General features: G+C 34.5%; 1 protein-coding gene across 2 annotated transcripts in view; it reads left to right on the top strand.

The window, feature by feature from the left end:
• PTPRD (protein tyrosine phosphatase receptor type D) overlaps nt 1–14,322 on the top strand; it is a 1,574,709-nt gene that overhangs the window by 199,647 nt on the left and 1,360,740 nt on the right. For both annotated transcript variants that reach the window (XM_082842820.1, XM_082842821.1), the window contains exon 4: nt 14,084–14,125. The gene's annotated coding sequence lies outside the window, so the exon portion shown is untranslated. The remainder of the gene's footprint in view (nt 1–14,083; nt 14,126–14,322) is intronic.

Below are 14,322 nucleotides of genomic sequence, written 5' to 3'. Positions count from 1 at the left end.
TATTTGTAAATGCTTATTTGCCATCATCCTTAGTTACTTACCCATATACAGGAAAGTCACAACGTACTAATTTCAATTTGTGTGCAGCATAAAGTGTTATTTTATTTCAATGTCCCAATTCCAAATCTCATAGGCCAATTTGGACTTTGCTCATTGATGCTAATTGTTTTTTTTTCAACCAAGAGTATAAGCTTTAAATGAATGCAAATGTATCAATAACCTTCAAAATAATTTTCACTTACATGATAATGGTTTACAGTAGGCATATAAGATGCAAATTACATAAACTATTTTTCTAGATCTTGTTAATCTACGCAGGTAGATACATTGTAAATCATATTACATCTTCAGTACAAGACATGTTGTGGCAATTAATACTTGTCTTGAGTTTGAAGAAATAATATAAACAAGATAATATTTTGGGATAGGTGAATGTTATGAAAATAGAAAACATAGGCTTAAGCAATTGGTTTGGTTTATGTTATTGATTATGAAATATGGAGAAGTAATATATTCTCATCAGTTTACTTGGAGGAAAAAAGAACTAGAGCAGTGATTATAAAATTCAGTGAAATGGTGACATTGGAATAGTTTGGTAGCTACAAAGAAAGTTTTGAAATGTGTTGGCTTGATTTATCTAATTACCTGCCTGAACCTCTGTTATAATAGCTATAAAATTTTTGATGACATTTTATTTATTTAAATTTTTTTTATAATTAATTAATTTTTATTATCAATTTAAAAATTTTTTTGGGTGGGTTGGGTCTTTGTTGCTGTGTGCTGGCCTTCATTAATTGTAGTGAGCGGGGGGCCACTCCTCGCCACAGTGCGTGGGCTTCTCATTGCGTTTACCTCTCTGGTTGCGGAGCATGGGCTCTAGGCACGTGGGCTCAGTAGTTGTGGCAAACGGGCCCAGTTGCTCCACAGCATGTGGGATCCTCCCGGACCAGGGCTTGAACATGTGTCCCCTGCATTGGCAGGCAGACTCTCAACCCCTGGACCACCAGGGAAGTCCTGAAAACATTTTAGATCAACAAAAAAGTTGCAAAAAATGACATAGTAAAAAAAAAAAAAAAAAAATGACATAGTGTATATGTATATGCCCATCATCCAGCTTCCCCTAATGTTAACACGTGACATAGTCATAACGATGTCTTTGTACAGTTGTACAGTTAACACTGGAACAATAGTACTAATTAATCCATGGTCCTTATTGGAATGTCACCACTTTTTTCCACAAATATGTTTTCTTCTGCTTCAGAATCCAAAGTAGGATCCCAGATTATATTTAGTTGCTGTTTTCTTAGTTTCTGCTAATCTATGAAAGTTGCTAAATTTTTCCTTGTCTCTCATGACCTTGCAACACTTGAGTAGTGGTCACTTTCTTTGTAGAATGACTTTTGCTCTGGGTTTGTGTGATGCTTTTCATGATTAGATCAAGGTGAAGTATTTTTAGCAGTGCCACAAAAGCAGTGTTGTATCCTTCTCAGTGCATCATATAAGGAGGTATATGGTATGTTTTATCCCTCTGGATGTACTCAATTAAGGTAGCATGTGCCTAGTCTTTCCACTTTAAATTTACTACTTTTCCCTTTAACCAAAAAAAAAAAAAAAAAAAATTGGGAGAGATACTTTAAGGCTATGTGAATATCCTGCTTCATCCAATTATTTTAGCATCCATTGTTGAATTTTACCTGCAGCAGTTATTATTGTGATGTTTACCTGATGGTGATTTTGTATTTCCCTTATTATTTCTCTATTTATTATTATATAATAGGCTTTTTGTTACTTGCTATTACTATTAAGCAGAAAAAAAAATATGTTGTTTCTTATTTTTGTTCCTATTTATTAGTTAGGACTAGCATTCCTTCCAAAGGCTTTAGCTAACTTAGAGTTCTTTTTTCAAAACATGTTTTTAACTAAATTTTGCTGGTACAGTGAGTTACATTCATTCAAACCTTCCCCACACCAAACCCTGTTCATAACATCATATATATATATATATATAGTTATGTATATATATGCTAGTAATATACATGGGCAAATATATATTGACATTGCAATTTTCTTCTAGTTTTAAGCCACCACAGCTCCATTAAAGAACCAATGCTTTGTAGTTGCTTGGAATGAATCAGTATGGTCTCTATTATGTCATTGATCTGCTAATTAAAAATTCTTAAAATAAGAAGTGCTATGATTATTTAATGATGATATAATATCTGATGTGAGAGCTCCCTTATTAAAGTTTACCATAGCTTTGGGGGGAAAAAATGTATAACAGGAACAAAGCAAACAGTACAGTGATTTGTAATTCTAGAAGGTGAGATTAGATCTTAAAGATTCATGTTTCCTTAAATTGTGGATGCTATGGTTGGAAGTTTATTAACACCAAATAAATCATAAAAAGCATGCAAACTTAATTGAAAATTATGTCACTAAATTTTCCCCCAGTATATACTTCAGAATTTTCCACAGTGTATTCTACAAATTCTAGATATTTCTGTGATATGTGAGTGCTTCAGAGACGGTGAGAAAAATTTCTAGATATGTTAGCTTCTGGCTCTGTGTAGCTACTAAATGTACTGTGTGTCAAAAAATAAGAAATTTTACTTTTAGATGCATGAACAGCAAATATGGCTTTGGTCATCTTGCAGTAAACCTTTTGCACTCTTTCAAGCTTTCTGTGAATCAGTCTGATGACATCATGCAAATTACATTGTCTTATTTTGTGACTCCTGCAATTATTCAGCTTTATCATGGACTCACCAAGAAGTTTTTCCCCCCACTATTTAAAATCACTAATGGATTTGCAGCTAACCTTTGGCTTCAGTCTCGGTCGGTTGCCTTCAGTATCACTTGTGTATGCATTGAGCTGATAAGTACTGTGGTTCATTTTACTCTTGAGCAAACCAAGTTTAAGGAAAAAAGAAAACAGAGAAAAAAAAAAAAAAGAAATCAAAACTCCAGACCAATAATTACCTTAGCTTCAGATGAAGGTGGTGAACAATCATTTGATTGCTTCCTAATTCTTGGCGAGATATAACAAAATAAGGTTTTGGGGAGGTGGAGGGTGAGAGGAGGGCCACACAGCAGAACGGAGGGGAGACAGCAAGGGCTCTGAAATAGCTTTCTTATGCTGCTTATTATGTCCTTGGATACTTTCAAACTGCATTTTATTCTGTATTATCAGTTTGATAAAATTATAATTACAATGCATATCTTGGTTTAATCATGGATCCCTTCCCACATCAATGGCTATTCCTCAATATTCCCAGCATCATCATTTCACATTACATTTTAATTTGTTAGTTCATCAGGAAGAACAGTGTACCCTAGCATGTAAAGGATTACTCGTCATGACTCAGTAGGCTAACAAAGCTTTTGGTAAAAGGGGAAATCTAATGAAAAGAAAAAAGATTCTAGTCCTTCTAGGTCAAATTATTAGCTCAGATATTTCATGCAAGAGAGAAACTGAAAATTAATTTTTCTCATTGCACTGTATAATATACTTACTTAAAAAAACTAAGGATATATAAAATACATATCTCCTATAATGAGCAAGAAAATATCATTTGAGAGTATAATACACACACAGAATCTAAAGCAACTGTACTTTTAGAAATAACTAAGACTTAACTTTGCGTGGGAGAAAGCTTTTAATATTTCTCTCTTTTTTTTTTTAATTTTAAAAGAATAGAAAACATCCCTGGTAACCTGGCAAGAATTTAAACAAAATGATTAAATATAAAGGAGGAATAACAAAGTCCATGGTAATATGGTTATTTACCTTCATGTATCTAAATTACATTAGTTTATTTCTTGGACTTGTCTACTCATACCTTAAACAATGTAAATCAGTTGACTGGTGTTTATAATTACCTGAAGAATAACGTTAAACTAGGCAAGTTCTATGGAAGTAAGTATACCAACCACAAAATAATGAAATTTCCTTTCATTTTGAAGATTTCCTGGTATTCAACATAGCATTTTGACTTTAAATTGAGAATTACCTGTTAAACAATGGAATTTTTAACACTTTTGAGGACTTGACAGTATAGCACAGTTAAGGAGGTAAAACTCCTGAGTCAACCTTTTGTGTCCTTATTTTATTTTCCACATGAATCACTCACAGCTATTTATGCTCATTGTAGAAGTTCTTCCCCAAAGACAGCGTGTACTGGACGGAAAGGTCAGTACTTAGGGATCCAGTTTTAGGTCTGCCATTAATTACCCACGTAAGACTAAACAAATTCCTTAACTTCTCTCAACCTAGGTTTCATATTCTGTCAAGAGTTTGAGAAAAGATTCCTTCAATTTCCCTCAATAAATTTTTAATTTACCTCAATTTTGAAAGGTCTTTGTTTTTCAATAATTTTTTAAGTAGGCAAATGTGTTCCTTCACTCAGTGGGTCTGACGGAGTTAGGGATTTTTAGAAAATCTTAATTTTTATCTACTTTTTCAATTATAACTTCAATAATGGCATCAAAATATATTGTAATGGCCTATCTATATCTATACATATGACAATAGACTGTATATCTTATGTCATCTAGCATGTGTTTACTAAGAGACTGCCATGTTCATTTGTGCATGTTCATACATACACAAACACACACCAGGGTATATTTCTGGAGAAAGATTATCTAAATTGAGATATGACAAATAATAGAAGTTAGCTAATAGATAACAGGGGGAAAGTAGTATTTTTAGGAAAAAGGAGGGTGTAAAAACCTACTGGACAGAAGGAATAGCCCTTTTGAGAAATTCTGAAAGTTCATTAAGGATAAACTTCAACTTCAAAAGTTTTAACCTAGTTTAGGGAAAGGAAACTAATATCTGTTGAGGGCCTACTCGGTTTTAGGCAGTATTTGTTGAGTTAGACTTGTTCTGTTATTCTTGTTCTGATATATTACATATCTGCATGTAGCTCTTCAGAGACTCACATGTAACACTTTAATTAGGCAACTATTTATTATTGGTCAAAATGATCCAATTTAATTTTCTTCTTCCAGTCTCACCATTGCCATTTATTAATGAATCACGGTTAGCCCTTATTCCTGCCCTTGGAGTATCCTCTTTGTCCAGGCTTTTGTATCATCTCCCTTCTGATATGCAGATAGTATTTTAGACAATGACTCATGTACAAACCGCTTTGGGCTGATTCTGTTAAAGAATGTATTTCCACCCCTCCACAGTTGTACTCTAATTCTCTTTGTGTACACGCTTGCAATTTATGCTTTTCACTTATTTTAATACACTTTACAAAGAATAGTAAGGTCTTTCTTTAAAATTAGTGTAAAATATTGATGTTTCTAAAATTATATATTTATATTCAGGAGGTATATTTATTCTTTTAACTATTCCTTTAGCTGTGTGTTTGTACACACACATATGTCTGTTTGTATGTGTGTTGGGGATAGGTAGGGGAAAATGGTACCAGACATACGTGGTATTTTTTTCTCTTCTCAAATAAGAATTCTAAACTTCATTAAAAAAGTATTTTGATCATCTCATTTTATGTAGTATAAGATCTGAAACCCAGAGATAAGAGTGTATCTAGTTTTCTTACGTAAGTTCCAGTGCTCTTAGAATAATACAGGTTAACCACGATAGCATATCATGAGCCTTGTATATGGCAAGGTACACATTTATTAAACTACTCTTCAGTGGTGTCCAAAATATCCTCACATGGATGCTCAACTTAAAAAGTATTTTTAGAGGATGACTAGAAAATTGAATTTATACCTTTCAACCCAGAGGATCTGAGAAATATGAGGTTATATTGATCTTTTTGTTTTCAATTTAAGATTTTGAAAAAAAATTAAAGCAAAGGAAACATCTAGTGTAAGTCACCATCCCTATTCTAACATGTAACAGCTGATTAGGTCATTAAACTAACATGTTCAGTATTCTCTTGCAAAGTAAAAGGATTAGACTGTTTTGGATTTTTTTTTTTTTTTTGCACATGAAAAAGGAGCAACTAATAATAAATGATTCTATGAAACATAGTTAATTTTTTTATCCATTCATTCAACAGATGTCTTCTTAGTGCCTATTATGTGGCAGGTTGTGTTAGGTGCTAAATAAAAGAACTTACAAAGCAACGTCCCTTCTGTTTAGGAACTGATCAGTACTTTGGAAGAGACTTACTTTTAAAGCAACAATTGGAGTACAGAGTTATGGGTACAGGAATGCAAGGCATGTAAGAGATACCTATTTTAGGGTCATATAAATAAGCTCAAGAAAAGAATTGAAAGCGGGATGGTATGAGCTGAGCTCAGAGAACAAGGAACGGAATATGAAAAACACAGAAGTGAAAGAACGTAACATATTCAGGGAATAGCAGCTGTTTTTTTTTTTTTTTTTTTTGGAGTGGAAGGGTGATATGAGTGAATGGTGGGAAATGAGCAAGATAGGAACTATTTACTTCATGAAATGCCAAAACCAAGAAGTTTATATATTGCCTTAGGTGATGAAAAGCTCTTTTAGGACATTAGTGGGAGAAGGACAAACAGAATTTATGCTTGGGGTAATGTGCCTATTATAGAATAGAAGATGGATTGGATGAGGAATTAAAGAAGAGAGATTAATTAGAAGATTCTAGCTTCTGGCTGCTGTATAAAACTCCCATCTACCACTCTTCTTCCCTAAAAAATTTAGGTATAGAACTATAAATACTCAAAAATCAGTGAACCCTTAGATTGAAATTCTAATTATTTAATTCTACAATACAGAAAAAGGATGTCAAACACTTTAAATGACTTGCCCAAAACCAGAGGGTTTCCAACAAAGTTAGAATTTAGGACCCTGATCTCCTCTTTCTCAAAAAACACATATTAAAATTCACAAGGAACCAGCCCTTAAGCTTCATAGAAATATTTTAACGAAAGTTTTAATGATGATGTGTCTGTGTTAGCAGTACCATAAAACAAGTGACCTTCACGGACAAAACTCTCTGTGGTTAAAATTAAAAAGACAAAGGAAAATTGGATCTGATTATTAATGTAATTAGCTGATGATCCAGTGGGGTGTCAGATCCTAAATGCTAGTTATTGACTGATGATAATGGAGCATTCACATCTTCAAACTGGTGCTCAAGTCCTGCTCTCAGAAATAATGAGAGAGCTGCTCCCTCATCCTGCCTCCTTGCAAGGTGCTAATGCCGCATTCTGAATAAGGAGGTACAAACCCAGCATACAGGCAGTGCTGCTCTTGCGCCACATTAAATCCACTGTTTTGTTTGCTGCTGCTGTAGGTTCTGTTTTTTTTTTTTGAAAATTGGGCATTTTTGAAGTGCTGTCATGAATATGATGGGGAAAGAATATTATAATCAACCCCTCTTAAGAATTGCCAGATTTACAGTATGTTCATAAACCTCAAACAAACAAGAAAATATGTTGAGTATAACCCACTATAGTGCTTAACATTTACACAGAATCTTTTTTAATAACCACTTCGAGGCTTCTGTTGGTGCCTATAACATTTAAAGTTATAATTCAGCAGCCATGTTGCTACTGGCTCCTTCAAACTAAAAATTTCAGTATCTGATAAATAGAAATAGTTGTTCATATAGAGAGCGACCACTTTGTAGGTACATATATTTATTCAGGTGCATGACTTTAGTGGGCTGTTAAACTTGATAATATTCGCTGTGAGATTATTTAATCATCATCCCCTTTGAGGATAAACGATTTGCCCAAGAACATAGGTTACTAAATAGTAAAACAATGTTTTATTTCTGAAAATAAGGATTTGCTAAAGAGTTTAGCACTTGGCAATCATGGTACAACAAGGTTTAGACTGTTCTATTCCAATAAAAATGCATGTACCTCATAACAAAGGGGATAGATCACAGTATGGAATATTCTTTAGTCTTTATGGCTTATGTCATGAGATGCTTGGTGATACCTCTGTTAGGAAATAAAGGAAGACTACCACTGGATCCTCCAAATGAGAAAGGAAAGTTGTAATTGGATGTCATCTTTGCCAGTTATTTTGGCTGTAAAATAGACAGAGGCAGTTTCATTTCAAGAGTGAAGCAGTTTGTAGTCACAGATTATAACTGTGGAGAATCTCTTTCTCCCTGCTCCTTCTGAGGTAATGCAGGACTCTGCTGAAAAACTTATGTCTACTTCTTGGAATTGAATGTTTCACTAATTTATAAAAGGAGACTCTTCATTTTAGGGGGAGCAAGACTAAAGGGAATTCCTGAGTTTGGGGATTTAGTTTTACACAACGGAATGCTGTTGTATCCTGAAGTGTTCACCTAAAACTGTAAAGGTCACTTTATATTCCTATGCTGTTAAATTGTTTTTGAAAATACGGTTACAAATTAAAGCACAATATTTCCTTATCTGTGGGAGCAATTCAGTTTCTGTATTATAAGATATTTAGCGTGTTTCCATTTTGCGGGGAGACGGACTGGTGTAAATAACACTGAAATGGATTATTAGGATACATAAATGTTTGTGTCAGCATATGTTGATACGTCTTTTTGAGAGATTTCCAGAAGTGAAATAAGTGCGTGAAAGGGAGCAAATATCTTGTAGAGTTTGATATGTGCTGGAAAATCGCTTTCCAATTTATACTACGACCAGCAATGAGTGAAGATGGCAATTTTATCACACCTGTTCATCACTATCAAAACAAAATATCGCAAAAGGCTTGCTTTATTAAAAATGGTATTATTTGCTTTTTGCAAACAAATTCCCTCAAAGATAGATATAGGCCAAGCTGTTCTCGGTAATTAAAATCTTTGTGTTAGACTCTTTCTTTAGGTCAGGAGAGAATCACTTTGAAAGTACATTCGGGGAGGCAGGAAACGGAAGCTGTGTCCACTGATGGACAAGCCCTTGAAACCTGGAAAAATCAGGAGAGCATTGGTTATGCAATAAGCCCATAAAAGAGAAAGATAAGTATTAAATAGAAAATGGGAGAACACTGAAGATAATATTTACTTCTGTTGCATGTTTGTGTATAGCTGCAATCTAACATTGGAAATTACCAATTGCATTAGTTTTCTAGAGCTGTCATAACAGCATATCTGTTGAACTTGCTCCTGAAATTGGGTCATACATCAGTAGGGAAATGAAAATGGAGTGAAAATTTTCTCTGAGATAGGTTGAAAAATTAAGTCATTTTAAGGACCTAACATTTAAATAAGGTAATGAGGAGTAACTCTGCCCGACAGTTTTTTTTTTTTTTTTTTTTTTACGGTACGCGGGCCTCTCACTGCTGTGGCCTCTCCCGTTGCCGAGCACAGGCTCCGGACGCGCAGGCCCAGCGGCCATGGCTCACAGGCCCAGCAGCTCCGTGGCATGTGGGATCTTCCCGGACCGGGGCACGAACCCATGTCCCCTGCATTGGCAGGCGGACTCTCAACCACTGCGCCACCAGGGAAGCCCTCTTCTGACAGTTTTGACAGGGGAAAACGACGTAGCCTGGAGAAAGTCTTCCATGATAAGCTCTATGGCTTATGCTTACAAACTTACTATATGTCACATGGAAATGGATACATCCATTTGTGACCATAAATGACATAAAGTTATTCTGTACTTCACAATATGAATAAGGTATGGAAAAAAAATAAATGTAGCTTTTAAATACATGCACTGTCTCATGCAGACATTAACAACTATTTACTTGGTACCACTAAAGAAATAGACAGGGATAAGAAATGATATAAAATACTGACTTTGTATCTGAAAATTAGCTATATACATTATATAGTCAAATTTATTAGATACTAATAGTTAATAAAGGTGGGAGCAATAACAAAATCTCTGAAGTATTCATATTGGGTATAAGGGACATACATCACTGTGCTGCTTATTTATTTTGGAGTAAAATAGTGTTTCAGCTCTGGTGAAGTAACTGTTGGCTTAGATGTACTTTGGTAAGAACACCTCTTGTGCTCAAAATATAGGAAGGACATGTAGGTCCTGTGACATTTCATTGCTATGCATTTTGACCATTTCTAAGTTTGCTCTAAATATAGGCTTCTCTTTTGAATCACAAAAGTAAAAACATAAACTCTCCTATTCTTTTCCTCCTCCTTTCCCCAATGCATCACTTTTAGCTGTCCAAATTCACCTGTAACTAATGAATAGTTTTAGGGAATTTCCCTGAGATTTTTGGCTTTTGCAGAGAAGATCCTTGAGGGCAGTTTACAAATTAAAAAATGGTTTGTTTTTTAGTTTGTAAATACCACTAAATCAAAATTTAAAAAAACATTATAGTTTACAGATTAAATACTCTTAGCACAATGATAATAATAAGATACTCTCAAATGAGCAAAATTAGACCAGTGCAGAATTACACTTTAGTTTAGCTTAAATAGTAACAAACTGTTATCAAAGTTTAGTTTTAGTCCAAGTCACTGCACATATTGTTTCTTTATGTAAATATTCAATAGCCATATATCTTAGATTTGCTTAAAGAAGGTTAGTTGTTATTTTTATGTAAGTTAAAAAATAGAACAGTAATATTCAACCACATTTTTTATTGTGGTTGTTAACTATTATGGTGTATTATCCAATTTCTAATAATCAGGCAAATAACCTATCTCTTAATCAAACTGAATTATATCAAGCAGCATAATATATGGCCTTAAATTTAGTGTTCTTTAAGAGAAAAAAAAACTGAAAAATGATAAGCCACCAAAATATTTTCTGACCTTGAAAAACATTTGAGAAAAGGAGTGAGAATACAGTTACCTATAGGGTTCAGATTGAGGCAGTGTAAAAAACTTTGTGACTAGTACCTGATCACCCTGAATTTAATGCATGGCTTCATTAAGTACTAGGTGAGCAGTGTTTAAGTAGGACTCTTGACCAGGGTTAGTACTCTTTTTCCTGAAGATTCACTCTACATAAATGATATCTCATAATTTGGGAGGGTTTGTGAAGAGCTGAGGTAGCAGGAAACTCCCATATCCCCTGCTAATTCAGACAGGTTTTCTCAACCTAAGCACCTGATAGATTTTGTGTGTGTGTGTGTGTGTGTGTGTGTGTGTGTGTGTGTTACGCGGGTCTCTCACTATTGTGGCCTCTCCCATTGCAGAGCACAGGCTCCGGACGCGCAGGCTCAGCGGCCATGGGTCATGGGCCCAGCCGCTCTGCGGCATGTGGGATCCTCCCGGACCGGGGCACAAACCCGTGTCCCCTGCATCTGCAGGCGGACTCTCAACCACTGAGCCACCAGGGAAGCCCCACATGATTGGTATTTTAAGCTGAAAAATTTTTTCTGTGGAGGCCTGTCCTGTGAATTGTCGGCTGTTTAGCGGCATCCATGGCCTCTAACCACTATATGCCTATAGCACCCTACACCGAGCTGTGACAAAAAATGTCTCCAGGGATTGCCAAATGTTCCAGGCCACGGGAGTGGCAGGAGGAAATTAGCCTTGGGAGAAAATGCCTGAGTTAAAACAGTTAAATGATGTCAATGAAATGATGATACACCACCTCCCCTTCACCACCATCAGCAGATCTAAAAAAGAGCTGCTGGTCGAAACATAGTTTTCCAAATATATTGTCTATCAGGTTTGATATTTAGAATTTTCCTTATTGAGTCTATAGGTGTTTTATTCTTGTCTTTTTTATTCTTCCTTTTTTTTTTCCATTTTCTCATCTCAAGTCTTTTTTTCCCTCCTAATTCTAGCCTATGCTAAGTTCATTTAAACCACTATTTAAAAATGTCTCCTCCCTTTCCTCCTGCAACTTATTTCCATTTATAGGAGTATATGTTCCTATCAGAAAAATCAGGGCAAACACCCTTAATCCTATCTTTAAAACCCCAATTATTCCTACTGGCCAGAGGAATGGAGATTTTAGAATTTGGGGATTGTTTTTGCTGTGAATCCAGCCCTGACTTTGTTGATACCATGTTTTTCTGTGATAAATTCATTACAGTCTGGCTGTAATGCTGACTGTCCAGAGTTTCGTACTTTCTCTTCACCCTATGCTTCTACCCCCATGGATGTTAGACAACTGGATCCTTGCTTGGCTGGGGAAAACTTTAAGTGCCTCCCTGTCATTTACCAAGATTTTCTGTTCCTCTAGTCATGCCAGACCATAAGTAAAACACAGAACATGGAATGATAGCTATTAAATACCACTTAAAATACCTCATTCCCCTGCCAAAACAAAACAAAAGACAAAAAGAATGCCACTTTTACTTTGATTTCTCTGAATGTCTTTCATGAATAAAGTTTCATGTTTTTTTATGTGTTTCTCAGTTATTTTACACTTAATTGTAATTGTGTGAATATAAATATAATTGTATTAAAATAGAAGAAATATTGGGCTGGCCAAAATGTCTGTTTGGGTTTTTCCATAGCATGGTACCAGAAACCCAAATGAACTTTTTGGCCAACCCAATACAAACTTTTTCATACTGAGAGATGAATAGACTAGAAAGCATGAGTTAAAATATTTTTTAGATATTTAAATAATTTAATATATTTGAACTATTTTTACTTTTCAAACATTTTATAGTTTTTAATAGCTAATGTTTATTGGCCACGTCCTATGCCCTAGGAAGGGTTCTAAGCAATTTATTTGTATTAACTCATTTAATCTTTACAACTTCATTGTAAGTGATAAACTGAGGCTAAGATAAGGTTATGTACATTGTCTAAATCCAAACTGGTTAGTAATCCAAGGACCAAAGTTCAGCTCCCGAAAGTGTGAAATTCTAGTTTGGGCCATAACATTTAAAAGATAGCCTAAATTTGTGTGTGTGTGTGTGTGTGTGTGTGTGTGTGTGTGTGTGCATGTGTGTGTGTGTATGTGTATTTTTTTAAGCAACAAAATCCTGTCACTAAGCATTACCTTATGTAGACCTTTCAAGTGAGAGAGGAAAAGTGTGTACGAATGTGTATGTGTTTGTGTATGCACTTGTACATGGCTACTTGGCTTGAATAATGGCTGAAGGAATGTTATAGGCTACGTGGAGTCTTGGTTTCTTCCCATCGCCCAGAAATTCCTGAGGCATTACCATATAAAAATGAGAACTTTGTAATTCAGAGTTTGAATCCAGTTTACTGGATTACCGCTCCAGTGCCTTCTAGAACTAAATTCATTTAGGTTAGTGATCTTTAGATATGGAAGAAAACATTATATTTATTTCTATTTTATAGGTGCTATTTATTATTCATGGTTAAATTTTTATCCCAACATACTGGTAGAGGTCACAAAGGAAGTTTTTTTCTCTGTTTTTTTTCCCCCGCATCTGGAAATTTCAGGCAGATAGAATGTCAAAAACCATGAATGAAGTAAGTGGTTCTTTCATTTCGCATTTAATTGAAGTCCTTGTAATTAGTATTATCACATTTGCAACGAGGGTTCTTAGATTTAGATCTGTCCTTTTATGTGGGTGAGTCTCTGGACATATTTGGAAATGTGTCACTGCATCTAATAGAATAATAAAATAGAAATGATGGAAATATTGGGCTTTAGCAATGCAATATGTGATTCTGTTTCCTCTTTTGATTTCTAAAGTACTCCAGTTCATTTGAACATATTTACATCTATTATCTGCACATATTTTAGTCTCACTACCTGAAAGTTTGAAACATTATTACTGTGAAAATGATTCTCTGTTAACTTTAATTGGTGCACTGATGCCACTTTTTGATCAACAAATATTCTAAGGTTTTTATTATTATAAAACCTGTTTAACCTGCCTCTTCATCTTCCTGTTTTGAACATAGTAATTCATTTAGGATTTTTGGAAAGTGGTGTCTGAATTTTTGCCTAAATTTGACTTTTATGTATCAGGAGCTAAATTTGCTTCTATATTTCTTTCTGGGAAAAAAAAATATTTTAAGACATAAAGGAATAGAGCTCCTTTGGAGATTCAGATTGAGAGATATATCAGAGTATTTATCTCTAGTCCTTTTTTTCTTAATGAACTTCATCTAAAAAAGACAAAAGATAGACCATCTTTTTGAAGTTAATGGGGAGATACCCATTTTGAGCAATGGTTGAGGTTTAAACCATGTCTTGTTTTATGTGTTGGTATTTCTCAATCTGTTTGTAATACTAAATATATTAATAAAAAAATATATATTTTTTACAATAGGTTCCTGTCCTGAGACCACAGCAGGATGTGCCTTGGACAAAGGTATGCACATTTAAAATATATTTCAAATTTTCTTCATGAGTAAAGTATAAAAATGTTATAATAATTACATTATTGTCTCAGGCTTAGATATATGGAATTATAATACATATTTATGTATATGATATATACTCTTTCATCTGGCAAAATATGATTCTAGCGGTAAAGTATCAGAATAAAATATCTGATTATTAAATACA

Source organism: Leucopleurus acutus (genome assembly GCF_964270905.1).
Source record: "Leucopleurus acutus genome assembly, chromosome: 7".
Taxonomy (NCBI): Eukaryota; Metazoa; Chordata; class Mammalia; order Artiodactyla; family Delphinidae; genus Leucopleurus; species Leucopleurus acutus.
This window is presented reverse-complemented; position numbering and strand designations above follow the sequence as displayed.